Source organism: Sus scrofa, chromosome 17 (genome assembly GCF_000003025.6).
Source record: "Sus scrofa isolate TJ Tabasco breed Duroc chromosome 17, Sscrofa11.1, whole genome shotgun sequence".
Classification (NCBI taxonomy): Eukaryota; Metazoa; Chordata; class Mammalia; order Artiodactyla; family Suidae; genus Sus; species Sus scrofa.
Window position 1 is genome coordinate 59,077,175 of NC_010459.5, and position 26,643 is coordinate 59,103,817.

General features: G+C 44.1%; 1 long non-coding RNA gene across 1 annotated transcript in view; it reads right to left on the reverse strand.

The window, feature by feature from the left end:
• Positions 1-26,643, reverse strand: part of LOC110257458 — a 64,502-nt gene that overhangs the window by 37,281 nt on the left and 578 nt on the right. The gene's annotated exons all lie outside the window — the stretch shown is intronic.

Here is a 26,643-nt window from a genome sequence, read left to right on the forward strand (position 1 = left end):
CCACCACAGCCACACAGGATCCTTAACCCACTGAGTGAGGCCAGGGATCGAACCCACAACCTCATGGTTCCTAGTGGGATTCTTTTCCACTGCACCACAATGGGAACTCCTGGATTTTTTTTTTTAATTTTTATTTTTTTAGGACTTTAATTTTTCAAGGAGAGTTGATTTGCAATGTTGTTTTAGTCTTAGGCATGCAGCAAAATGATTTAGTAATATACATTTTTTCCCACTTTTTTTCTGTATAGCTTATTACAACATATTGAGTATGGTTCCCCTCAATTATTAAATTTTTAAAAACACAGATTTGAATAAAAACTTTTTAAAAATCCCTCCTTTTTAGGATTTTTTTGGAGTAGAGTTGATTTACAATGTTGTGTTAGTTTCAGGTGTCAGCAACGGGATTCAGTTATCCGCATATGTTTTTTTCAAATTCTTTTCCCTTCTAGGTTTTTCTGTTTGTTTTGTTTTTTATTTTGCTCCGCGGCATAGGGAGGTTCCCAGGCTAGGGGTTGAGTTGGAGTTGCAGCTGCCAGCCTACACCACAGCCACAGCAACGCGGGATCCGAGCTGCATCTGCAAACCACACCGGATCCTTAACCCACCGAGCGAGGCCAGGGATGGAACCCGTGTCCTCATGGCTCCTACTCAGATTTGCTTCCGCTGTGCCAGGGCGGGAGCTCCCCCTAATAGGTTACATAACACATTGAGCAGAGGGCAAACCGCTGCCTTAAGAATGGAAAGACCGAGAAGCAAACGCAGGGGGCCGCTGCTCATCAGAGCAAGACTCCCAGGTGAAGACCCTCGGGACCGGCGTGGAGGTCAGAGACCTGAGCTGTGACTGACGGATGCAGAGGTCAGAGGCAGAGAGGGGTGCAGAGGTGGAGAGGAGAGACTAAGAAGCCCTGGCAACGTGCACAGTCCAGAGACACAGGCTCATGGAGGACGGAGCCCGAGTCACAGGCTATGGAATCCTTCCCCACCCAGCCCTCGCCCCACCTCGTCCCCAAAGGCCTGTCTCCACCAGCGCTTTTTACCTAATCCGTCATGTCCACCTACCAAGAAAAGACTGCAAGGCGAAGGTCACCATCAGAATTGGAGTTTCCGCTGTGGTGCCACAGGGTCAGCGGCGTTTGAGGAGCACTGGGACGCAGGTTCGATCCCCAGCCCCAGGCACAGTGGGTTAAGGATCCAGCATTGTTGTGGCTGAGGTGGCCACTATGGCTAGGATCTGATCCCGAGCTGGGAACTCCATATGCCACGGGGCAGCCAAAAGAGGGGAAAAACACAACCAAAACAGTCAGAGGAGGCAGAACAAGCATGAGGACCAGCCAGCCAGGAATGTTGGTGTCACCCGACCAGAAATGTAAGACCAATTAAAAAATAGACCAACAAATAAAGTAGGCAGCAGGCAAGAACAGATGGGCACTGTGAGCAGAGCTGGAAATCCTAAGGAAGAACCAAAAAGAAATGCTAGAAATGAAAAAATAAAAAAAATAAATTCCCGCTGTGGCTCACTTGGAGACTCTAACGAGTATCCATGAGGATGTGGGTTTGATTCCTGGTCCTGCTCAGCTGGTTAAGGATCTGGCGTTGCCATGAGCTGTGGTGTAGGCCACAGGCATGGCTCAGATATCACCTTGCTGTGGCTGTGGTGTCGGCCAGCACCCACAGCTCCGATTCGACCCCTCGCCTGGGGACTTCCATATGCCACAGGCGTGACGATAAAAAGCAGAAAATGATAATAATACAATTTTTAAAAAAGAAACGAGAAAACACAAAAAACCATAACGGAAATGAAGATGGCCTTATGAGAAGACTGGACGCGGTGGAGGAAGGTGGAACACCTCAGTAGAACCCTCAAAAACTGAAACACCAAGAGGACAAGCGCTGAGCCAAAAAACAAAACAAAGGCCCAAATATCCAAGGATTGTAGGCCAACTACAAAAGGTGTAACGTGAATAATGGGAGTACCATGAGGTGGGAAAAAAGAAGAAAGTACCATGAGAAATATTTGAAACAGTCGTTCCCAGAATTTCCCCAAACTGATGTCATACCAAACCACCCATCCAGAAAGCTCAGAACACCAATTAGGATAAATGCCAACCCCACCTCCCAACACTGAAAAAACAAAACAAACAAACAAACAAAAAACCACAAACCAACCAAATAACAATCAGCAACAAAAAAATCTACCCTAAGGTATATCATTTTCAGACTACAGAAGTCTGCAAAAACCCAGAGCAGAGGGAGAAAACCCACCTTACCTATAGGAGAGCAAAGGTAGGAATTATGCCTGACTTCTGCTCAGAAACCACAGAAGCAAGAGGAGGATGGAATGGAATGTTTAAAGTGTTAAGAGAAAAAAAAACCCCACCAGCCTACATTTGTTTATCCAGTGAAGTTATCCTTCTTTATCCTGTTAGGTTATCCTTCAAAAATTAAGGAGAAATAATAACTGAATCATTTTTTTGCTGTACACCCAAAACTAATACAGCATTATAAATCAACTATTCTCCAATACAAAATAAAAAAAAATTAAATTTTAAAAAAAGAATCCTGGAAGAAAAAAAAATTAAGAATAAAAATCTTCTCAGAAAAATGAAAGTTAAGGAAGTTTGTTGCCAGTAGCCTTGCCTTCCAAGAAATGTTAAAAGAAGTTCTTTAAAGGGAAGGAAAATAATACAGGTCAAAAACACAGACCTACATAAAGTAAGAAAGAGCACTGACATAGAAATACTGAAGATAAAATAAAAACTTTTATTTTTCATGATATTTGATAATATTTCATTCAAAATAATAGTAACAATATATTTGATTATGTCTGCTAATTATATATATATGCTTATGTGTGATTATATATAAATTAATGATAACTATAAGGGATAAGAAAAAATTACAAATAATTCCTTATTATAATGTATTCACACCCTGTGAATTGGCGTAATGTTATTTAAAAATGAATTTGGGGAGTTCCCGTCGTGGCGCAGTGGTTAACGAATCCGACTAGGAACCATGAGGTTGCGGGTTCGGTCCCTGCCCTTGCTCAGTGGGTTAACGATCCGGCGTTGCCGTGAGCTGTGGTGTAGGTTGCAGATGGGGCTCGGATCCCGCGTGGCTGTGGCTCTGGCGTAGGCTGGTGGCTACAGCTCCGATTCAACCCCTAGCCTGGGAACCTCCATATGCCGCGGGAGCGGCCCAAGAAATAGCAACAACAACAACAACAAAAGACAAAAAAAAAAAAATGAATTTGGATTGGTTGTAACTGTATATTGCAAATTCTAGGACAACTACCAAAAATAGTGGGGAAAAAGTACAACTGATATTCTAAGAAGAAAAGAGAAAATGGGGAGTTCTCTTCACGGGAACCTGACTAGGATCCATGAGGATGTGGGCTGGATCCCTGACCTCACTCAGTAGGTTAAGGATCCAGCATTGCCCTGAGCTGTGGTGTAGGTCAAAGACTCAGCTCGGATCTGGCGTTGCTGTGGCTGTGGTTAGGCCAGCAGCTGTAGCTCCAATTTGACCCCTCGCTTGGGAACTTCCATGTGCTGTGGGTATGACCCTAAAAAGCAAAAACAAAACAAAACAAAAAAAACAAAACAAACAAAAAAACAAAACAAAACAAAAAAAAACCAGAGGGGGGAAAAAAAAGAGAGAGAAATAGAATTATTTAAATGCTCAGTTGAACTGACAAAGAACAGGAAGCGTGGACAAAGGACAGAAAGAGAGACAAAATAGGAATAAAAAACAAGGGCAACACATAGAAGACCTTAAGGTTTTTTACTAGATAGTAATCCAGGCACATCAATGACCCTTTGAGGGTCAAAGGTCTAAATGCACCAATTAAAAAACAGAGAATGTCAGAGTGGATTGAAAAAAGGTAGAAGATAGAAATTGACCGTGGGTTACCTTGTAGATCACCTATAATAAAAAAAATTTTTTTAAGGTATATGTTGTCTACAAGAGAATTTTTTTTTTTTTTTTTTGGCTTTTTGCCTTTTCTAGAGCCGTTCCTGTAGTATTTGGAAGTTCCCAGGCCAGGGGTCGAATCGGAGCTGTAGCCACCAGCCTACGCCAGAGCCACAGCCACGCGGGATCCGAGCCGCATCTGCAAACTACACCACAGCTCATGGCAACGCCAGATCCTTAACCCAATGAGTGGGGCCAGGGATCGAACCCACAACCTCACGGTTCCTAGTGGGATTTGTTAACCACTGCACCACGATGGGAACTCCAAGAGAACGTTTTTAAACATAAAGACACATATAGATTAAAAGTACAGTTGACCCTGAACACCATGGTTTCAACTGCATAGGTCCACTTATTCAGAGATTCCTGCCACTAACTATGTCAATGGTCTCACATGATCCAGGGTTGGTTGAAGTCACGCATGTGGGACCAAGGACTCGGAAAGCCAACCTTAAAGCTGTATGTGGATTTTTGACTGCACAGGGGTCAGCACTCCCTGTACCCAAGTTGTTCAAGGGTCAACCGTTAATGGACGGAGGAAAATAGACCACGCTAACATGGATCAAAAGAAGGCCAGAGCAGCTATATTAATTTCAGACAGACCAGACTTAAAGGACGTCACCAGGGATAAAAAAGGGCTTTAGATAATGCCTAAGGGGCCACTTCTCCAAAACGACATAACAACACTCCATGCACATGCGCCCAACCGAGGTGTCAAACCGTGTGAGTCAGAAACTAAGAGAAGTGCAGAGAGAAGTGGATGAATTCACCGTCGTGGCTGGAGACGTCAACACCCTCTGTCAGAGACGGACGGGTCCAGCCCGCAGAAGATCAGAAAGGACGCAGTTGAACTTCACAATGTCATCCGTCAGCTGGATGTACTTGACGTCCGTGACAGAGAAAGTCGTCCAACAACCGTACATTCTTCTCCCTCGCATGTGGAACATTCACTCGCATGAGACGACTTTCTGAGCCATGAAACACATCTTGTCAAATTTGAAGAGAACAGAAATCATACAGTGTCTTCCCTCAAACCCAAAGGACGTAAACCAGAATTCAATAGAATCAATAGAACGATAACTAGAAAATCCCAGTAACTCAAAAAGACACTTCTAAATAATGTGTGGGACTAAGAAGAAAATCTCAGTAGACATTTTAAAGTATTTTGTGATACATGAAAATGAGAAAATGAAACATATCAGAATTTATGGGATGCCTCAAAAGCAGAGCTCAGAGGGGAATTTACAGCCCTGAATGCATATATTAGAAAAGAGGAAAGATCTGAAATTACTCATCATATTCTTCACATTGGGAAAATAGAAAAAGAAAAGGAAACTAAAGTGAATAGAAGACTATTTAAAAAGTTATGAATCATAATAGTAAATAAAATTAAAAATAGGAAATAAGTCGGGAAAATCATGAAACCAATGCCGGTTCTTTGAAAACTTCCATAACATTGACAAGGACTCCACTATCGAGTCTACAGATATTAAAGTAATAATCAGAGAATAGTATTAACTTTCGGGGGGCCACTCCCATGGCACATAGACGTTCCCAGACCACGTTCCCGTTGTGGCACAGTGGAAACAAATCCGACAGTATCCATGAGGGTGAGGGTTCAATCCCTGGCCTCCCTCAGTGGGCCAGGGATCTGGCATTGCTGTGAGCTGTGGGGAACGTCACAGACGTGGCTTGGATCCCACGTTGCTGGGGCTGTGGTGTAGGCTGGAAGCTGTAGCTCCAATTTGACCCCTAGCCTGGGAATGTCCATATGCCACAGGTGCAGCCAGAAAGAAAGAAAGAAAGGAAGGAAGGTAGGAAGGAAAGAAAAGGAAGGAAGGAAGGAAGGAAAGAAGAGAAGAGAAGAGAAGAGAAAAGAAAAAGAAATTCTCAGACTAGGGATCAAACCCGAGCCACAGAAGTGACAATGCTGGATTCTTAACCCACTGAGCCACAAGGGACCTACTAGTAGTAACTTTTTGATAATGATGAAATGGAGCAATTCCTTGAAAGACACAATCCACCAAAACTCACACAAGAAGAAATAGACATCTGAATGAGCCTATTATTTATATCAAAGAAATTCAAACAATAGCTAACAGTCTTCCAAAACAGGAAACAAAACAAAGCAGCAGCCCGAGCAGGGTTCACTGGTAAATTCTACTAACCCTTTAAGGAAGAAATTACACTGATTCTCTACAACCTCTTTCAGAGGATAGAAGCAGAGGGAATCTTCCTAATTCATTCTATGAGGCCAGCATCACCCCAATACCAAGCCAGACAAAGACATTACAAGAAAAGAAAACCACAGACCCGTATCTCTCATGAACATAGATGCAAAACCTTCAACAGAACATCAGCACATCAAATCCAATGATGTATAGGAAGTTCCCGCCGTGGCTCAGTGGTAATGAACCCAACCTCAGGATGTGGGTTCGATCCCTGGTCTCAGTCAGTGGGTTAAGGATCCAGTGTTGCTGTGAGCTATGGTGTAGGTCTTGGATCTACTATTGCTGTGGCTGTGGCATAAGCTGGCAGCTGATAGCTCTGATTCAACCCCTGGCCTGGGAACTTCCATATGCCGTGGGTGGGGCCCTAAAAAGACAACAACAACAAAAAAATCCACTGATGTATAAGAAAATGATTAGTGAGATTTCTCATAGGGAAGTCTGGTTCATCATTCAAAAATCAGCGGGTGTGACCAATCATATCAACAGGCTAGGAAAGAAAAATCACAGGAGCAGAAGCAGAAAAAGCATTAGTCAAAATCCAACATCTTTTCCTTTCTAGAAACAGAAGGAAACGTCCTCAGCCTTATAAAGAATATCTTAAAAACCCACAGCTGACATCATGCTTAACAGGAGACCCAAAGATCAAGTTCAAGGGAAGGAAGTCTCCTCTCATCACGACTTCTCAGCCTTGTACTGGAATTTCCAGAAAAGGAAAGCAGAAGGTGAACGGACTGGGGAAGAAGACATAAAAATGTCTGTTTGCAGATGACATACTCATCTATGTAGGAAGTGCAAAAGACCTGACCAAAAAAATTCCTAGAGCCAGGAAACAATTATAACAAGTTCGCTGGGGAGTGCCCGTTGTGGCTCAGCGGTAACAAACCCGATTAGTATCCGTGAGGATACAGGTTCGATCCCTGGCCTCACTCGGTGGGTTAAAGATCCGGTGTTGCCATGAGCTGTGGTGCAGGTCACAGACGTGGCTTAGATCTGGCACTGCTATGGCTGTGGCGTAGGCCTGCAGCCGCAGCTCCGATTCAACCCCTAGCCTAAGAACTTCCAGATACTGCAGATGCAGCCCTTAAAAAAAAAAAAAAAAAAAAAAAAAAAAAAAAAAAAAAGTTTTCTGGATACAATTTTTAAAAGCAAAAGTAAATTAGTTTCCTATATACCCGCAATGAACAAGTGGAATCTTCTTTTTAAAATACCATTGCACTATCACCTCTGAAATGAAATCCTTGGGTACACATCTAATAAAATACAACAGAAAAACCTAGATGAGGGAACTACACAGCTCGGGCGATTGACATCGAAGCACTAAATAAATGGAGAGCTATTCCGCACCCGTGGACTGGGGGGCTCAGTATTGGCAGAGCACCTGTCTCTCCCAACTTGCTCTGCGTTCACTGCCATCCCAATCAACACGTCAGCGCCTCTTTCGTAGGTAATAAAACTGCACACACAAGTCAGACTCACTCTCAGCAAAATGATGCGAAAGTGTCTATGGAGGAGCAGAAGATCCAGAATAGCCAACGCGAGATTGCTGCACACCTGTAAGTGTGGTAAAATGCGTTACGTCCCTGGAAAAAAGAACACCCAACATGACATTAAAGGACAAGAGCCGAGAGGCAGACGGGTGCTTGCTACCCAGCATTAAGACTGACCGTCGGGCAGCTCCGGTCATCAGAGGTGGGGGGCCGGCAAAATCACATCGTGAGACAGCATGGCTCAGAAACAGACTCGCATACGTGTAGGCAACTGATCTTCGACAAAGGAACAAAGGGAATACGGTAAAGAAAAGAGAGTCTCTTCCATAAGTGGTGCTGGAACAACCGGACGTCCCCAGGCAGAAACATGAGTCTAGACACCGACTTTAAACCCGCCCCAAATGTAACGCAAGGGGAATCACAGACCTCAGTGTAAAACACAACACCATAAAATTCCTAGGAGATGACACAGGAGACAGCAGGATGACCTAGGGTATGGTGATGGCTTTTTAGATAAAGCACCGAAGACATGCTCCACGGAAGAAATAATTGATAAGCTGGACTTCATTCACATAAAACATTTCTATTCAGTCAAAGATAGTGGCCCTAGAATGAGAAGACAGGACACAGAATGGGAGAAAATATTTGCCAAAGACTCGTCTGATAATGAACTGTTATCCAAAACATGCACAAGGGCTCTTAGAACTCAACCATCAGAAAACAAACCTCCAAAATGATTAAAATGTGGGGGAAAGACCTTAACAGCTCAGCAAAGAAGGTTTACAGGTGGCAAATAAGCCTATGCAAAAGGCTCCCCGTCTTAGGTCATCAGAGAAATCCAGTACCACGGCACACCCACCGGAAGGGCCAGAATGCTGACACCACCACATGCAGGTGAGGGGTGGAGCCATGGGAATGCTCGGCGGTGCTGGAAGGAGTGCAGAATGGTACAGCCGCTTGGGAAGACCCTTGGGCGTTTTCTTCCAAAACCACACACACTCTCCACATACAACAGAGCAATCACACGCCTTGGTATTTTACCCTAAGGAGCTGGGACCTCAGGTTTGTACAAAAACCTGCGCACAGGGGTTTATGGCAACTTTATACCTGATTCGCAAATGTTGGACGCAACCAAGATGTCTTTCAGTAGGTAAATATGTGGATAAACAGTGCATCCAGACAGGGTAATAATATCAGCGCTAAACGGAGATGAGTCACCCGCCGTGAACAGACATGGAGCAGACTCACTGCGTGTTGCGGAGTGCAAAGGGCTGGTCTGAAAAGGCTGCAACTGGATGATTCCAATCATACGACGTTCGGAGAAAGGCAAAACTGTGCAGCCAGCAACAAGATCGGAGGTTGGTGGGGAAGGGATGGGGGCTCAACAAGAGGACTGGAGGGCAGAGTTTTTAGGGCAGTGAAGGTACTTTGGATGTTACCGTGATTGTGGATATACATCATTATACATTTTCCCAAACCCACAAAACATACAGCACCAAGAGTGAACTTTAAGATAAGCTGTGGACCTTGGGTGACTGTGATTTTTCAGGGATGTAGGTGCCATTGTAACAAAAGCACCACTCTGCCGGGGGATGCTGACCAAGGCGGAACCTGGTGGGGGTGGAGGCAGGGGTGGGGGTGAGGGAGTATAAGGGGAAATCCTTGTATAGCCACTCAGTTTTGCTGGGAACCTAAACTGGTTCTAAAAAACCACAAATAAATAAGGATCCAAAAATAAGGTTCTTTGGGGTTCCTGTTGTGGCTCAACAGTAAGGAACGCAACTAGTATCCATGAAAATGCAGGTTCGATCCCTGGCCTCGTCAGTGGGTTAAGGATCCGGCACTGCCATGAGCTGTGGTGTAGGTTGCAGACATGGCTTGGATCCTGTGTTGCTGTGGCTGTGGTGTAGGCCGGCAGCTGCAGTTCTGATTCAACCCCTAGCCTGAGAACTTCTGTGTGCCATGGGTACTGCCCTCAAAAGCAGCAAAAAAAAAAAAAAAAAAAAAAAAATCCTTGACATAACTTTTAAAAAAATCTTCTTTTCCAAGGTGGTTCATCTCAGGACACTGAATACAGCTCCTTGTGCTCTTTTCTGTGGGTGTCTTGTTGTTTATCCCCTACATAATAGCTCGAATCTGCTACCCTAACCTCCTACTCCAGCCTCTCCAGCGCCCTCCCCCTCAACAACCGCGAGTCTGTCCTCTACGTCCCTGTGTCTGTTTCCTCGCTGGGTACATTTGTGTCGTAGTTTAGGTTCCATGTATAAGTGATATTATATAGTATTTGTCTTTCTCTGACTTCCTGCACTTAGTAGGATAATCTCTGGTTGCATCCACGTTGCTGCAAATGGCATCATTTCATTCCTTTTTACGACTAATATTTGATTGGATATACGCACCACACCTCCTCGATTCATTCCTCTGTTGATGGACGTTTAGGTGGCTTCCATGTCTTGGCTATCGCGAATAGTGCTGCTATGAACCTGGGGTGCGTTATCTTTTTGAATTGCAGTTTCGTCCAGATCTCTGCTCCGGAGTGGGATTGCAGCATCATATGGTAACTCTGTTTTTAGTTTTTTAAGGAACCTCCATATGGTCTTCCTAGTGGTTGCTCCAATTTACCTTCCCACCAACCGTGTAGGAGGGTTCCCTTTTCCCCACACCCTCTCCAGCATGTATGATTTGTGGATTTTTTTTTAATGATGGCCATTCTGAGTGGTATGAGACCATCTCATCATAGTTTTGATTTGTGCAATGCTTCTTTGGGTTTTTTATTTATTTATTATTATTATTATTATTGAATGCTTCTTTGAAAAAGAAACTTGCTCTCTTCTACCCTTTGGTTACTCAGCTGTGCAGTGTGTGTGGGATGGGTGAGGTCAACGCTTGATCTGTCTTTCCTCCTTCTCAGAATAATAAGTGTAGCCTCCAGCGTTCTGTCACTGGGACTGGTTAAGTTTCTGTCGTGATTTATCTTCATCACCAATTCTAAGCATTTATGCATCATATTAAGATTTTTTTCCAAAGAAATTAAAGACTTTATGCTGAAAGAAAACTTGGGGGTGATTGCTCCCAAATATTAAACACAGGAGGCCAGGGAAGGAAAAGCAGACCTCCAGGGCTTCTAAAAGCAGCATTCTGCACTCCTAAGGACAAGGCGTAGCCAGTGGCTTTGGGTCCACAGAGCAAAATCTTCTCCTCCCTCTTCCTCCTCTTCTACTTCTACTATGTTTTTTGCTTTGTTTTGTTTTGCTGGTTTTTTGCTTTTTCTAGGGCCGTTCCTGCAGCATGTGGAGGTTCCCAGGCTAGGGGTCTAGTTGGAGCTGTAACTGCCGGCCTCCACCACAGCCACAGCAACACAGGATCCGAGCCGCGACTGCGACCTACACCACAACTCCTGGCAACACCTGATCCTTAACCCACTGAGCAAGGCCAGGGATCGAACCTGCAACCCCATGTTCCTAGTCAGATTTGTTAACCACTGCACCACGACAGGAACTCCTACTTCTACTACTTTAGCTTAATGTTAAGGTCAGTGGTATGAAATACATTCATAATGTTGTCAACTCTCACCACCATCCATCTCCATAACTTTTTGTTTTTTTGTTTTTGCTTTTTGGGGCCACACCCATGCATAAGGAAGTTCCCAGGCTAGGGGTCGATCAGCTTTGTAGCCACCAGCCTACACCACAGCCACAGCCACGCCAGATCCGAGCCACGTCTGTGACCTACACCACGGCTCACAGCAACACCAGATCCTCGACCCACTGAGCGAGGCCAGGGATCAAACCCGCATCGTCATGGTTCCTCGCGGTGTTTGTTACCACTGCGTCACAATGGGAGCTCCCATCTCTATAACTTTTTATCTTTTAAAATCAGAATGCTATACCCTTTAAACAATACCTCCCCAGTCCCCAGCCCCTGGCTCTCACCACTCTGCTGTCTCTATGATTTGTGATTATACTAAGCAACTCATATAAGTGGAATCACACAATGTCTTTTGGCTTCTGGCTTATTATTATTATTTTTTTTTGTCTTTTTTTTTTTTTTTTTTTTTTTTTTGCTATTTCTTTGGGCCGCTCCCGCGGCATATGGAGGTTCCCAGGCTAGGGGTCGAATCAGAGCTGTAGCCACTGGCCTACGCCAGAGCCACAGCAACGCAGGATCCAAGCCGCATCTGCAACCTACACCACAGCTCACGGCAACGCCGGATCGTTAACCCACTGAGCAAGGCCAGGGATCGAACCCGCAACCTCATGGTTCCTAGTCGGATTCGTTAACCACTGCACCACGACGGGAACTCCGCTTCTGGCTTATTTCATGCAGCAGCATGTCCTGGGGGTTCATCCCTATTGTTGCAAGTCTCAGAATTTCCTTCTTTTAAATGCCGAATGACATTCCATTATATGTATGGACCATATTTTGCTTATCCATTTGCCCACTGAGGGATGTGTGGGTTGCTTCTACATTTCAGCAGTTGTGAACAATGCTGCTATAAACATGGTTGTAAAAAGATCTCTTCCGGCTTCTGCTTAGAATTCTCTGAGTCTATACCAGAAGTGGAATTATAAATAATATGGCGATTTTACTTTTAATTTTCCAAGTAACTCTCATGCTGTTTTCCACAGTGGCTGCTCCATGTTGTACTCCCACCACCAAGTCACAAAGGTTCCAATCCTCCATTTACTTGCCAATACTTGTTATTTTCTATTTATTTGGGGCTTTTTGGATAGTTGCCATCCTGATGAGTGAGGTGGTATCTCACTGAGGTTTTGATTTGCATTTCCAATGATCAGTGATGCTGAGCATCTTTTTATGAGCTTATTGGCCATTTTTCTATCTTTGTGGGAGAGAGGTCTCTTGAGATCCTTTGTTGTTGTTGTTTTTTAATGAGGTTTTGTGTGTTTGTTTTGTGTTGTTTTTAACAAGCTTTAAAAATTCCTTTTATTCAAACAGAATGCAAAGATCTTAGAATTTCCATAAAGCAAGTCCTTAATTATAAAACAGATTTTGACCTTATTGTTTTCCTTATTTTTATTTTTTGTTAGGAGTTTCACTTAAACAAATATGGTATATTTGATATATGCATTACTAGCCCAAATTAACATTAAAAAAGAAGCATATTTTAATAATTGGCAGAGTAGCTCCTCATGTAGACATAGCTTAGGTTGAGTTTCTTTTTTTGATATTTAGCTTATTAAAATTATAGTTGGTTTATAATGTGGAAATTTCTGCCGTACAGCAAAGTGACCCAGTCATATACATATATACATATAAACACACTCTCTTTCTTATATTATCTTCCATCACAGTCTATCCCAAGAGATTGGATATAGTTTCCTGTGCTATACAGTAGGACCTAATGAGGCTTTTTGTTGCTGTTGTTTTTAGGGTTTTGTTTTGTTTTGTTTTGACTTTTGTCTTTTTGGGGCCACACAGCAGCATATGGAATTTCCCGGGCTAGGGGTTGAATTGGAGCTGTAGCTGCTGGCCTACACCACAGCCACAGCAACACAGGATCTGAGCCTCATCTGCGACCTACACCACAGCTCATGGCAACCCTGGATCCTTAACCCGGCCCGGGATCGCACTCTTGTCCTCATGGATACTAGTCAGGTTTGTTAACCACGGAGCCATGACGGGAGCTCCAGGAGTTCTTGATATATTCTGGATATTCATCCCTTACTGCAAATATTTTTGCCTGTTTTGTAGATTACCTTTTACTCTGTTGATATTGCCTTTTTTTTTTTTGTCTTTTTTGCCATTTCTAGGGCTGCTCTGGTGGCATATGGAGGTTCCCAGGCTAGGGGTCCAATTGGAGCTGTTGCCACCAGCCTACACCGGAGCAACAGCTACGCCAGATCCAAGCCACGTCTGCGACCTACACCACAGCTCATGGCAACACCGGATCGTTAACCCACTGAGCAAGGGCAGGGATTGAACCCGCAACCTCATGGTTCCTAGTCGGATTCGTTAACCACTGTGCCACGACGGGAACTCCTGATATTGCCTTTTGATGCACAGCATTTAAAATTTTTCTCAAGTCCAATTTTTCTATTTTTTCCTTTTGTGCCTATGGTTTAGTTTATGTTCAAGAAATCACTGTCAGAGTTCCCTTGTGGCAAGGGGGGGTTAAGGATCGTGTTGTTCCTGCAGCGGCTTGGGTCACTGCTGTGGTGCGGGTTCAGTCCCTGGTCTGGGAATTTCCACATGCCGGGTGTAGCCTACAACAAACAACCACAAAGTAATCATTGCCAAATCCGGCACCATGAAGTTTTGCCCTGTGCTTGTTTCTAAGGTTTTTACAGCTTTGGGTCCTACCTCTCACATACGTAGGTCTTTGATCTATTTTGAATTGATTTTTATATGATGTTACAGAAGGGTTTAACTTCATTTTTTTACACGAGGACATGCAGTTTTGCCGGCACCGCTTGTTAAAAACACTATTCTTTCCCCGACTGAATGGTCCAGGCACCCTTGTCAAAAATCATTTGACAGTGTATTCATGGGTTTCTTCTGTTCTCTTTAGTCCATGGGTATATCTGTCTACACGCTAGTAAAACATTAGCAAACTCTCTTGCTCACTGCGGCTTTGTACTCCGTTTTGAAAATGAGTAGTGTTGAGTGCTCTGGCTTTGTTCTTCTTTCACAAGACTGTTTAGGCTCGTCAGGGTCCCTTGAGATTCCATATGAATTTTAGGACGGGTTTTTCTATTTTTGTAAAAAATAGACATTTTTTTCCTTGATTTTACTAGAGATGGCATTGAGGATTACACTGAGTCTGTAGCCTGCTTTGGGTCGTACTGACCTCTCAACAATATGAAGCCTCCTGGTTCATGAAGATGGAATTCATTTCCATTTATGGAGGACTTCTTGAATATGTTTCAGCAGTATTTTAGAACTTTTATTGTACATGTCTTTAAATTCCTTAATTCCTAAATGTTTTGCTGCTATTGTAAATGCAATTGGTTTTGTAATTTCCTTTCCAGATTATTCATTGTTAGTGTATGAAAATACAACTAATTTTTGTGTGTTGACTTTTGTCCAGCTACTTTGCTGAATTTATTTATTTATTTTTTCTTTTGTCTTTTTAAGGCTGCACCTGCGGCATATGGAGGTTCCCAAGCTAGGGGTCGAATTGGAGCTGTAGCCACTGGCCTACTCCACAGAATCCGAGCCACATCTGCGACCTACACCACAGCTCACGGCAATGCCAGATCCTTAACCCACTGAGCAAGGCCAGGGATTGAACCTGCATCCTCATGGATGCTAGTTGGGTTCATTAACCACTAAGCCATGATGGGAACTCCCTATTTAATAGTTCTAACAGATTTTCTGTGTGTAATCTTTAGTGTTTTCTACATGTAAGATCATAGCATCAGGCAAACTATTGCCTTTGCAATGGATAAGCAGTAAGATCCTGCTGTATAGCACTGGGAACTATATCTAGTCACTTGTGATGGAGCCTGATGGAGGATAATGTGAGAAAAAGAATGCATATATATATATATATATATATATATGTGTGTGTGACTGGTCACTTTGCTGACAGTAAAAAATGGCAGAACACCATAAACCAGTTATAATGGAAAAAATAAAAGTTATTTTTTTAAAACAAGAAAATTCTGGTGCAAAAGAGTTGTTTACCAATGCATTGTTTATTGTGCAAAAAAAAAAAAAAAAGGGAAACCTAATTGTTGAAGCTAATTGAGTAATGTTTGACATATTCATTCAATGAAATATTTAAAGAAAAAAATTAAGATCATTGGGGAACAGAGAAAATTATATTTCTTCCTTTCCGGTTTGGATGCCTTTTCTTTCTTTTTCTTGCCTAATTGCTGTGGCTAAAATTTACAGCATTATGTTGGATAGAAGTGGCGAAAGTGGGCACCTTGTCTTGCTCGTGATCGTAGGGGAAAATCTTTGTCTTTCACCTCTAAGTATGATTTACCTGTGGGTGTTTCATGTTTGGCTTTTGTTGTACTGCGGTAGGTTCCTTCTATTCCTAGTTTGTTGGCGTATTTTTTTTTAATCATGAAGGGGTGTTGAACTTTGTCAAATACTTTTTCTGCATTAGTTATCATGTGTATGTGAGTTTTTTCCCTTTCCCTCCTTTAATGTGGTGTATTTCCTTTGGCAGTGTCTCTATCTGGCTCTGGCATCAGGGAAATGCTTGCCTCACAGAATGAGTTAGAAAGTATTTCCTATTCTTTCATGTTTTTGGTCAAGTTTGAGAAAGATTGGTATTGGGTCTCCTTTTAATGTTTGGTTAGAATTCACCAATGAAGCCATCAGGTCCAGGGCTTTTCTTTGTTGGGAGATTAATGATTACTGATTGAATCTCCATACTAGTTATAAGTCTATTCAGATTTTCTTTTTCTTCAGAATTCAGTGTTTTTTTTTCCTTTTTTTTTTAAGGGCCGTACCAGTGGCACATGGAGGTTCCCAGGCTAGGGGTGGAATCGGAGCCATAGCTATGGGCCTACGCCACAGCCACAGCAACACAGGATCCGAGCTCACTCTGCAACCTAACACCACAGCTCAGGGCAACGCAGAATCCTTAACCCACTGAGTGAGGCCAGGGATCGAACCTACAAACTCACGGTTCCTAGTAGAACTGGTAATGTCCCTGCATTCATTTCTGATTTTAGTAATTTGAGTCTCCTCTCTTTGTAAATTAGTCCATGTAGCTAAATGTTTTGTAAATTGGGTTGATTTTTTCCAAAGAACTAACATTTGGTTTCATTCATTTTTCTCTATTGTTTTTCTATTCTCTATTTTGCTTATCTCTGCTCTAATCTTTATTATTTCCTTCCTTCTGCTAGCTTTGGGTTTAGTTTGTTCTTCTTTTTTAGTTCCTTACGTTGTAAATTTAGATTAACTTGAAATCTTCCTTGTTTTTTTCATGTAAGTGTCTATAGCTATAAATTTCCCCATTAGTACTGCTTTCGCTGCATCCTGTAAGTTTTGGTTTGTGGCGGTTTTGCTTTCATTTATCACTAAGTACTTCAAAATTTTCTCTGCTATGTCTTCTTTGATCAATTTGCTTAAGAGTGTTAATTTGCACAAATGTATGAATTTTCTAGTTTTCCCATTCTTCATTTCTAACTTTGTCCTGTTAGGGTTGGAGAAGATACTTTGTGTAACATCTAGCTTTTAAAATCTACTGAGATGGAGTTTCTGCTGCAGCTCAGTGCGTTAAGAACACACCAGTGTCCACAAGGATGCAGGTTCAATCCCTGGCCTCACTCAGTGGGTTAAGGATCTGGCATTGCCACAGCTGAAACATAGGTTGCAGATGCAGCTCAGTTGCAGCCTCGATTCGACCCCTAGCCAGGGAGCTTCCGTATGCTGTTGGTGTGGCCATAAAAAGAAAAAAAATAAGTCGATTGAGATTTAATTTGCGGTCTAATATATGGTCTATCTTGGAAAATGTCCTATGTGCACTAGAAAAGAATGCGTAGGCTGTTGGTGTGTGTTCTGTATATACCTGTTAAGTTCATCTGCTCTAACATGCACACTGTTTAAGAAAGCTCCTGAGAGTAGATATTTTAGGCTCTGTGGGTGAAGGGCAAACTCAATAAGGTGCCTACTTATACAACAAGAGAGGATACAAACTTCACACTTTTTTTTGGTCTTTTTAGGGCATCACCCACGGCATATGGAGGTTCCCAGGCTAAGGGTTGAATTGGAGCCGTAGCCAATAGCCTACCCTCAGCCACAGCAGTGCAGGATCTGAGCTGTGTCTGTGACCTACACCACAGCTCACGGCAACGCTGGATCCTTAACCCACTGAGTGAGGCCAGGGATCAAACCCACAACCTCATGGTTCCCAGTCGCATTTGTTTCTGCTGAGCCACGATGAGAACTCCCACAAATTTTTAACTAATGAAATTCAAAATGTAATAAACTATAATTTTTTGTGTAGGTCAACTGTTGAGAAGAATGGAATGCTTTTGGGGGGATAATGTTTGTTTCATTGATGGTCAAAGTTAGTGTCCCCATAATCAAAATCAAATGCAAATATTCATCTACAAAGGCCGATCTGTGATGAGATTTTGTTTTCCATCTTTGAAAATGCCTTGGAGTTCCCATCGTCACACAGTGGTTAACGAATCCAACTAGGAACCATGACGTTGCAGGTTCGATCCCTGGCCTTGCTCAGTGGGTTAAGGATCCGGCGTTGCCGTGAGCTCTGGTGTAGGTTGCAGACGCGGCTCGGATCCCGCGTTGCTGTGGCTCTGGCCTGGGCCGGCGGCTACAGCTCCGATTGGACCCCTAGCCTGGGAACCTCCATATGCCATGGAAGCAGCCCAAGAAATGGCAAAAAGACAAAAAAAAGAAAGAAAGAGAGAGAGAGGGAAAGAAAGAAAGAAAGAAAGAAAGGAAGGAAGGAAGGAAGGAAGGAAGGAAGGAAAGAGCCTTTTCACACAGATGGGTACTGCCAACCCTGGTGGCTCTCTGCAGACATGTGACGTTAATTGACCATATTCATCACACATGAGGCAATTACAGAATTCCATTAGAGTCTTCTCTTGGTATTTTTTTTAGCATGTCGTTTCATTACAGATTAATCACTTCCAAGTGAAGGTTATGTGGAATCTATTCTGCTTTATCGTTAAATGGATTTTTAAATATGTAGATTTCCTTTGAGCTTCCACCAATGTCTAAAAACACTCCTTGAACTGTAGTTTGAACTCAAAAACTAAATGCACTACAAGTTTATTTGGGAATGGAGATCTTCACTCTTGTCTCAACTTTTGAAGCATGGGACATATATAAAGCCGCTTGACATTCCTTGTGATTCAGAAAGTATTAGATCCCCGCCCAGACCTGCAGCATATGGAAGTTCCCAGGCTAGGGACTGAATTGGAGCTGCAGCTGCCAGCCTGTGCCATAGCCACAGCAAAGCCATATCCAAGCCACATCTACGACCGACACTGCCACTCACGGCAACGCAGGATCCTTAACCCACTAGGCGGGACCAGGGATCAAACCCACATCCTCACGGATATTAGTTGGGTGGGTTTCCACTGAGCCGCAATGGGAACTCCCCAGTCTAATTCTTTAGTCACTTCTAACTTAGCACCCACTCCTTAAATAAACACCAACTGAGTAGTAACATCTGCCCTGTTTTTAAGTTGTTGCCGTTTCCATTGTCCTAAATTCCTCAAGCTACTGTTCTTAATACAAGGCTTCTGGTCTTAAAAACGTTTTTTTTTTTTTTTTTTTTTTTTTCTGGACACATTTATTCAGCTGTTGCAATCAAACATCTAATTAACTTACCATTTATAAATGGTTTCTTTCTTGGCTAACAAATGAGCCACTTGACAACTTATTTTGATAGCAGACTCCTTTTCATGTTTTATTTGCATGAAGACAGTCTGTCATGATAAGGTATCATTTTAAATTTTCTAACTTTTCTGACCATACTTCCCTCTGATTTGGGCAGGTTCTGATGAATGCTTAGGCTGGTGCTTATTGATGTATGTTGCACCTTAAACATAGCTTCGGTGTTATCACACAGTAAACACAACATCTTGCCATGTAATTTGATAAACAGAATCCACACTCCATTATGCCTGACAAGCATGGCATTTGCAGTGCACTTTTGTCTTCTTTTTTTTGTTTTGTCATAAAGGATATGCACTGGTAACTTTTTTTTTTTTTTTTAAGTCACCGTACGGCAGTATGTGTGACCCTCAAAATGCCGTTGATTTCTAACTGCATCATGGCAATTTGCATTGTCCCCAGCAGCAGCATAAAACCATGAGAGCACCATACACGGGGCTATAATTCCTCTCCTTTTGCTTTGGTAGCAGGAAAAATACCCACAGAAAATGTGGAACAGTACAAGCGAATGGGCACTGAAACCTGACTTTCAACTCATTTTTCACGTGCCATGACAAAGTCTTCTTTCATTGTTTTCCACCTTTGAAAAACGTGACAACCATTTCGCTCATGGTCTACATAAAAATAGGAGACATGGGGAGTTCCCATCAGGGCTCAGTGGTTAACGAATCCAACTAGGAACCATGAGGTTGCGGGTTCGATCCCTGGCCTTGCTCAGTGGGTTAATGATCCGGCATTGCCATGAGGTGTGGTGTAGGTCACAGACGCGGCTTGGATCCCATGTTGCCGTGGCTCTGGCGTAGGCTGGTGGCTACAGCTCCGATTGGACCCCTAGCCTGGGAACCTCCATATGCCGCGGGAGCGGCCCAAGAAATGGCAAAAAGACAAAAAAAAAAAAAAAAAAATAGGAGACATGGCAAGATGTGGTCCAGAGGCTGTAGGTGCCACCCCTGCTATGAGTCCAGAAACACAGCACACTTCACGCCACTAGGAGGGCTGTGATCAAAGACAGATGACAGCAAGTGTTGGCAAGTACGCGGAGAAACTGAAACCCTCACACGTCGCTCCGGGGAAAGGGCAATGGGGCAGCTGCTTTGGAAAACAGGTGGGCAGCGCCTCAAAAAGTGAACCATAGCGTCACTCTGCGACCCAGCAATCCTGCTCTCAGGTGTATACCCAGCAAAAATACATTCACACGAAAACTCGTACACGATTGGTCTTCGCAGCGTGATTCACGAAGGCCCCGCCGTGGAAGCAAAATCCAAATGTCTGTCAGTTGGGGATGGGTAAGCTAAGGTGACATATTCACGCCATGGACCATTGATTATAAGGCATGAACTCCTGACGGCGAACACGGTCTGGCGCAACCTCGGAGACATGATGCCAAGCGAACGAAGCCAGTCACGAAGGGCCACAGAGCACATGATTCCACTGACATGACGAGGTCCCAGTGAGCACATCCGTAGGGACAGAAAGGACATTCGTGGTTGTCAGGGGCCGGGGGAGAGAGGAATGGGACCTGTTTTTTTTTTTCTTTGCACCCACGTCCTGTGGAAGTTTCCAGGCTAGGGATCAAGTGGGAGCTGCAGGTACTGGCCTACGCCACAGCCACATCAATGCCAGATGGGAGCCATCTCTGCAGCCTACACTGCAGCTCGCGGCAATGCCAGATCCTTAACCCTCTGAGCGAGGCCAGGGATTGAACCTGCATCCTCGTGGATACTAGTCGGGTTCTTAACCCACTGAGCCACAATGGGAACTCCGGACTGGGGTTTTTTTTTGGGGGGGGGGGATGACAATATTCTGGAACTAAGTGATCCTGATGGTTGTATAACCTTGTGACTACACTAAATCCCACTGAATTGTACACTTTAAAGAGTGAATTCTATGGTGGAAGCGTTATGTCTCAATAAAATAAGGTACCATACTACACAGACACCCTGCCTTTTTCCCTTAATATTATCTGGAGGTTTGTCTGTCTGTTTATTTACAGCTGTGCCCACAGCATGCGGAAGTTCCCCAGGCCAGGGATCAAACCCATGCCGCAGCAGTAACAATGCCAGGTACTTAAGCCACTGAGCCACAAGGGAGCTCCATCCAGAGGCCAGTTTAAAGGGGATGAGACATGTAGAAGCTGTGAAATTCCGTGGCTGCTTCTGTCACCGTCAGCAAACGTTACCGTACCAGAAGCCCAAATCTCAAAACACTTGCCTGGAGGCAGGGAACAGGACCTGAGAGCCTTTCTCTAACTCTGTTCAAAGGTCTCTGAACTGGTTGTGAGCAGGTCTAAGAGCTCGGAGAATCAAACCATCTCAGATGGAGCCTGTAGTTTGCAGAGAACACAAGGAGCTCACGGGCTATGTTTAGCTGTACCTAATGGCAACCGTTGAGAAATCAAGCTGACAGGTTGGAAGTGGAATAAAAATATCCAGGAACTGGAGTTTTCTGGTGGCCTAGTGGGTTAAGGATCCGGTTTTGACACTGCTATGGCTTGGGTCACTGCTGGAGTGTGGGTTCGATCCCTGAACCAGGAACTTTGGTGTGCCTTGCATACAGCAAAAAAAAAAAAAAAAAAAAAAAAAAAATCCAGAACAACCTGTGATTTCCCCAGACCCGCATATTCTCCCTAAGGAAAGATCCTCCGCCCAGGAAAGACGGCCGTTTCTCTCTGGCCCTCCTTCCTCAAATGTTTGCTTGGCTGGGAACCAGCATCCAAACCCACCGTAACCCGGGAGTGCAATGTATGACCAGGGTACGAAAGAAGAGCAGGAATTTGCCAGAGTGTCCAGGCGCACATCCTGGCTGTGTTTATGAGAACGGACTTGGGGTGCTTGGGCAGCACGGTGGGGCTCGCTTTTCCACTGGAACGACGTGACGGATCGGAGCGCATTCCCTCAGGAGGCAAGGCAGCTGCTTTAGCAGTTTGCTGTTTCAGCTAATGTTTTGCATGCCTCTCTGTGCAAAGCGGCAGGAGAAGGCCAGTAATGCTTGGCATGAAAGAGAAGAAAGACTCCAAAGACTTTAGGAGACAGGAATGCTGCACTGGGAACTAGCCTCTGCTCCTGCTCACCCCCCTGCCCCCCACTAGGCCTCCTGTTAGGCCTGGAAAGACTACCTGTACCTTTGCCTCGAGAAATGGGTTGGCGAGAAAGATGTCAGTCTTTTAGAAGGGGAGAATAGACTTGTGGTTCCGAGGGGGAGGGAGTGGGTTGGATGGGGAGCTTGGGGTTCATGGATGCAGACTATGGCCTTTGGAATGGATTAGCAATGAGACCCTGCTGTGTAGCACTGGGAACTCTGTCTAGTCACTTATGACGGAGCGTGATAATGGGAGAAAAAAGAATGTATACATGTACGAGTAACTGGGTTACCATGCTGTACAGTAGGAAAAAAATTTGTATTGGGAAAATAATAAAAAAGAATGATAACTTATCATTATACATAAATATGTCATGATTTTAAATAAATAAAATATTACACGTTAAAAAATAATTAAAAGGACTAGATGGGGAACGCAGGGGGTGATGGGGGCCAGAGCTGGCCCTACCAGTCAGGTGCCGTGGGGATGGGGGGCCTAGGTTGGCTGGTCCAAGGGCTCACTGTCACCTGCCAGAAGCAAAGCGGACCTTGCTGTCCTAACAGGCAACAGGCGCACTTGTTTATCTAACATCACAAAATGGTGTGGTACCCAGAGATCTCAGCTGTGGTTAATTAACCATGGGGGGGGTCCTCAGGAATTAAAGGCACAGACCACCCCTCCCCTTTTTTTCCCTCCGTAAAAGAAGCCCAGGTCTAATGAGGATCGGCACAGTTAAGAAAATCATCAAAGGCAAGACACAAAAAGTCAAGGCCTTTCAGGTAAGTCTTGATGCTCAGTCCCTTGCAGGACTCCGTCTCGTCCAGACAAAGCAGAGGTCAGAGACGGACAGACGCATCGAGGCCAGTAACTCTTCTTCCACACATCCCCCAAAGGGAGGGGTGCCCCAGGAGAGCGGACACACCCAAAGCTGGGGTCTACTGGATGCCTCTCCCGAGTTAATGCTAACCATCGGGATCCTGTGACCTTGACTCTCACTACTGCCTGCCGTTTGCAGTGAGGACTATGCAGACCCAGAGGTAAACGGGGTCCTGCTCGGGTGCAACCATGGCAAGCTCATCCCGAGGCTGTGTTCCAGCCCAGCACACGGAGCTGGGACGCTGCCAAGTCCTGCAGGCTTCTGAAGGCGGGCCTAGGAGGGAAGCCTGGGAACCCCCCCTGCCCTCGAAAGCAGCCATCACAAGCAAGGTGGCCTCGCTAAGAAAACCAGAGATGGCTGTGACCTTCAGCTGGGCGACGTCTTTGACCTCCCCACCGAATCCGCAGTCCACTTTGGAAGATGTCAGGGGATAAACACACACATAGTCAGGGCCTTTCTCCTTAGCGGAGAAAACCAACACAGCGTCTGGAAACGGCTGTGCACTTTGATTTGGGGGATGGTTTCTTTATGGTCTTTACAGTCTTTCCTCAAAGTCCTGCCTCATCCTGGGACCGAAATTGGTCCCCCTGAACACCTCACACAACACTGGCTGGTCAGTTCCATCAAAAGTGTCATATCTGGAGTTCCCTGGTGGCTCAGTGGGTTAAGGACCTGGCATTGTTGCTGCTGTGGCACAGATTTGATCCTTGGCCCAAGAATTTCTGCATGCTTCAGACACAGCAAAAAAAAAAAAAAAAAGTGTCATGTTTGACAGACCAGGAAGGTAAAAAGTAGCAGCTGCCCTGAGGATTTTTTTAAGGCTTTTCTGCACCTAGAGTTCCTTGGAGGGGAGAAGTGAGTTCATTCATCATCTAACACATCAGATCCTGCAGCAGGAGGAATATTATGCAGACACCATCAGAAGCTACATGTATTCTCAGACAGAGAACTTGGGCTTATAGCTATGTTCGTTTGTTTGTTTGAATGCCCACAGCATGTGGAAATTCCCAGGTCAGAGACTGAACCCACGCCACAGCAGTAACAACGCCGGATCCTTAACCACTAGGCCACCAGGAAACCCCCTGCAATTGTGTTTTATTATTTTTTTAATTTTAATTGTTTGCTTTTTAGGGCTGCACCTGTGGCATATGGAAATTCCCAGGCTAGGGGTTGAATCAGAGCTGTAGCTGCTGGCCTACACCACAGCCACAGCCCTGACAGATGTAAGCTCCATCTGTGACCCACACCACAGCTCAGGGCAACGCCGGATCTTTAACCCACTGAGCAAGGCTAGTGATCAAACACACCCACGGCACATGGAGGTTCCCTTTTCATATTTTCGTCTGTGACCTACAACACAGCTCACAGCAACACCAGATCCTTAACCCCTTGAGTGAGGCCCGGGATCGAACCCACAACCTCATGGTTCCTAGTCAGATTTGTTTCTGATGCGCCACGATGGGAACTCCTACACTATAGATTGTAGACGTTAAAAGGATATATTTAAAATATTACCTTGTCTATGGACTTGACAACTTAGATAAAATGTACAACTTCTTTGAAAGGTAACCTTCCAAAGCTCACTACAGAGGCAATAGGTGATCCAGATGTTCCTATATATAATATAGAAATTGCACGGTAAAATCTATAATAAATTGCACTGTAAAATCTATAATATAGAAATTGCACTGTAAAATCTATAATAAATTGCACTGTAAAATCTATAATAAATTGCACTGTAAAATCTATAATACAGAAATTGCACTGTAAGATCTATAACATAGAAATTGCACTGTAAGATCTATAACACAGAAATTGCATTATAAAATCTATAATATAGAAATTGCATTGTAAAATCTTCCCCAAGCCCCCAGATGAAACCAAACCAAAAGTCAGCCTCAATGGGTTCAGTAGTTAATTCCACCAAACATTTAAAAAAGAAATAGTACAAATTCTCACAAAATTGTCCAGAACATGGAAGGGAAGAAATTACTTCCCAATTCATTTTTGAGGTCATTATTATCCCAACCTGAAATAAACATGATAAGAAAAAGTAACCTTCAGACAACTACCCCTCGTGAACATGGACACGAAAGTTGTAAACAAGTTATTAGCAGACTGAGCCTGTCAATACATGGAAAGCAGAACAGCTTGTGAAAAGGGAGAGCAGATTATCCTGGAAACAAGGCTGCCTTAACATTCAAGACCCGATCAATGCAATTCAATAAAGCAGAGAAAATCCATAGGAACATCTCAGTGCAAAAAGAAGAAAAAAAGAAAGAAAAAGGTCAAACATGTGACACCCTATTCAACATCATTTCATGATTAAAAAAACAAAAGTTTCCACTCATCAGGATCAGAAGGAAATTCCTCTACGCAATCAAGCGCAATTACCAAAACCCGGCAATTCACATCGGATGTGATTGTGAAAGACGAAAGGCTTTCTCCCCAAATCAAGAACAGCGCGAGGATATTCAGCTTGGCCACCTCTGCTCAATGTCCTCCTGGAGGCCCCAGCCAGAGGAACGAGGTCAGAACAAGACATTAAAGCCATACGGACGGGTGATACAAAATAAACAAACGCTTGGATTACAGAGTTTTCTAAAAAGGGTCTAGAATCAAGGCATTTAGCAAGGCCACAGCATACGAGGCCAATTCAATCACATTTCTATACACTAGCAATGAACCACTACAAACCGGAGACCTTTACAGTTCGGTTAAGGGGCGTGCAAAATCGCGAAATGCAGAGGCTAAAATCTAACAGGACATGTACAAGACCCGCATGCTGAAAAATACCCAACGTCGAAAAAAGAAATCAGGCCTAAGTAAGCGGAGACACGGGCTGTAGTCACGGCCTGGGAGATTCAACACTGTTGAAGTGAAAATTCCTGCGTTGCCGTCGCGGCGCAGCGGAAACGAATCTGACTAGGAGCCCTGAGGTTGCAGGTTCGATCTTCGGCCTCCATCAAGGGGTTAAGGATCCGGTGCTGCCATGAGCTGTGGTGTAGGCCAGCAGCTGTAGCTCCGATTGGACCCCTACCCTGGGAACCTCTATATGCTGTGGGTGTGGCCCTTAAAAGCAAAAAAAAAAGAAAGAAAAAGAAAATTCCACCAAAATTGATCCATAAATTCAGTAAAATACCAATCAAAATCCTAGAAAATTTTTTTCTAGAAATATACTGACTCTATAAATTTATATGTAAAGGCAAAGGAACAATTAGTTTTCCTTGTGCAAAATGGGTTTGTTTTTTGGGTTTTTTTTTTTTTTTTGTCTTTTTGCCATTTCTTGGGCCACTCCCACAGCATATGGAGGTTCCCAGGCTAGGGGTCGAATCGGAGCTGTAGCCACTGGTCTACGCCAGAGCCACAGCAACACGGGATCCGAGCCGCGTCTGCAACCTACACCACAGCTCACAGCAACGCCGGATCCTCAACCCACTGAGCAAGGCCAGGGATTGAACCCTCAACCTCATGGTTCCTAGTTGGATTCGCTAACCACTGAGCCCCAACGGGAACTCCCAAAATAGTTTTTAAAAGGCAGCACCAGCGGCATTTCCAGGCTAGGGTTTGAATCCCAAATCAGAGCTGCATTTGCGACCTACACCACAGCTCAGGCAATGCCAGATCCTTAACCCACTGCGCGAG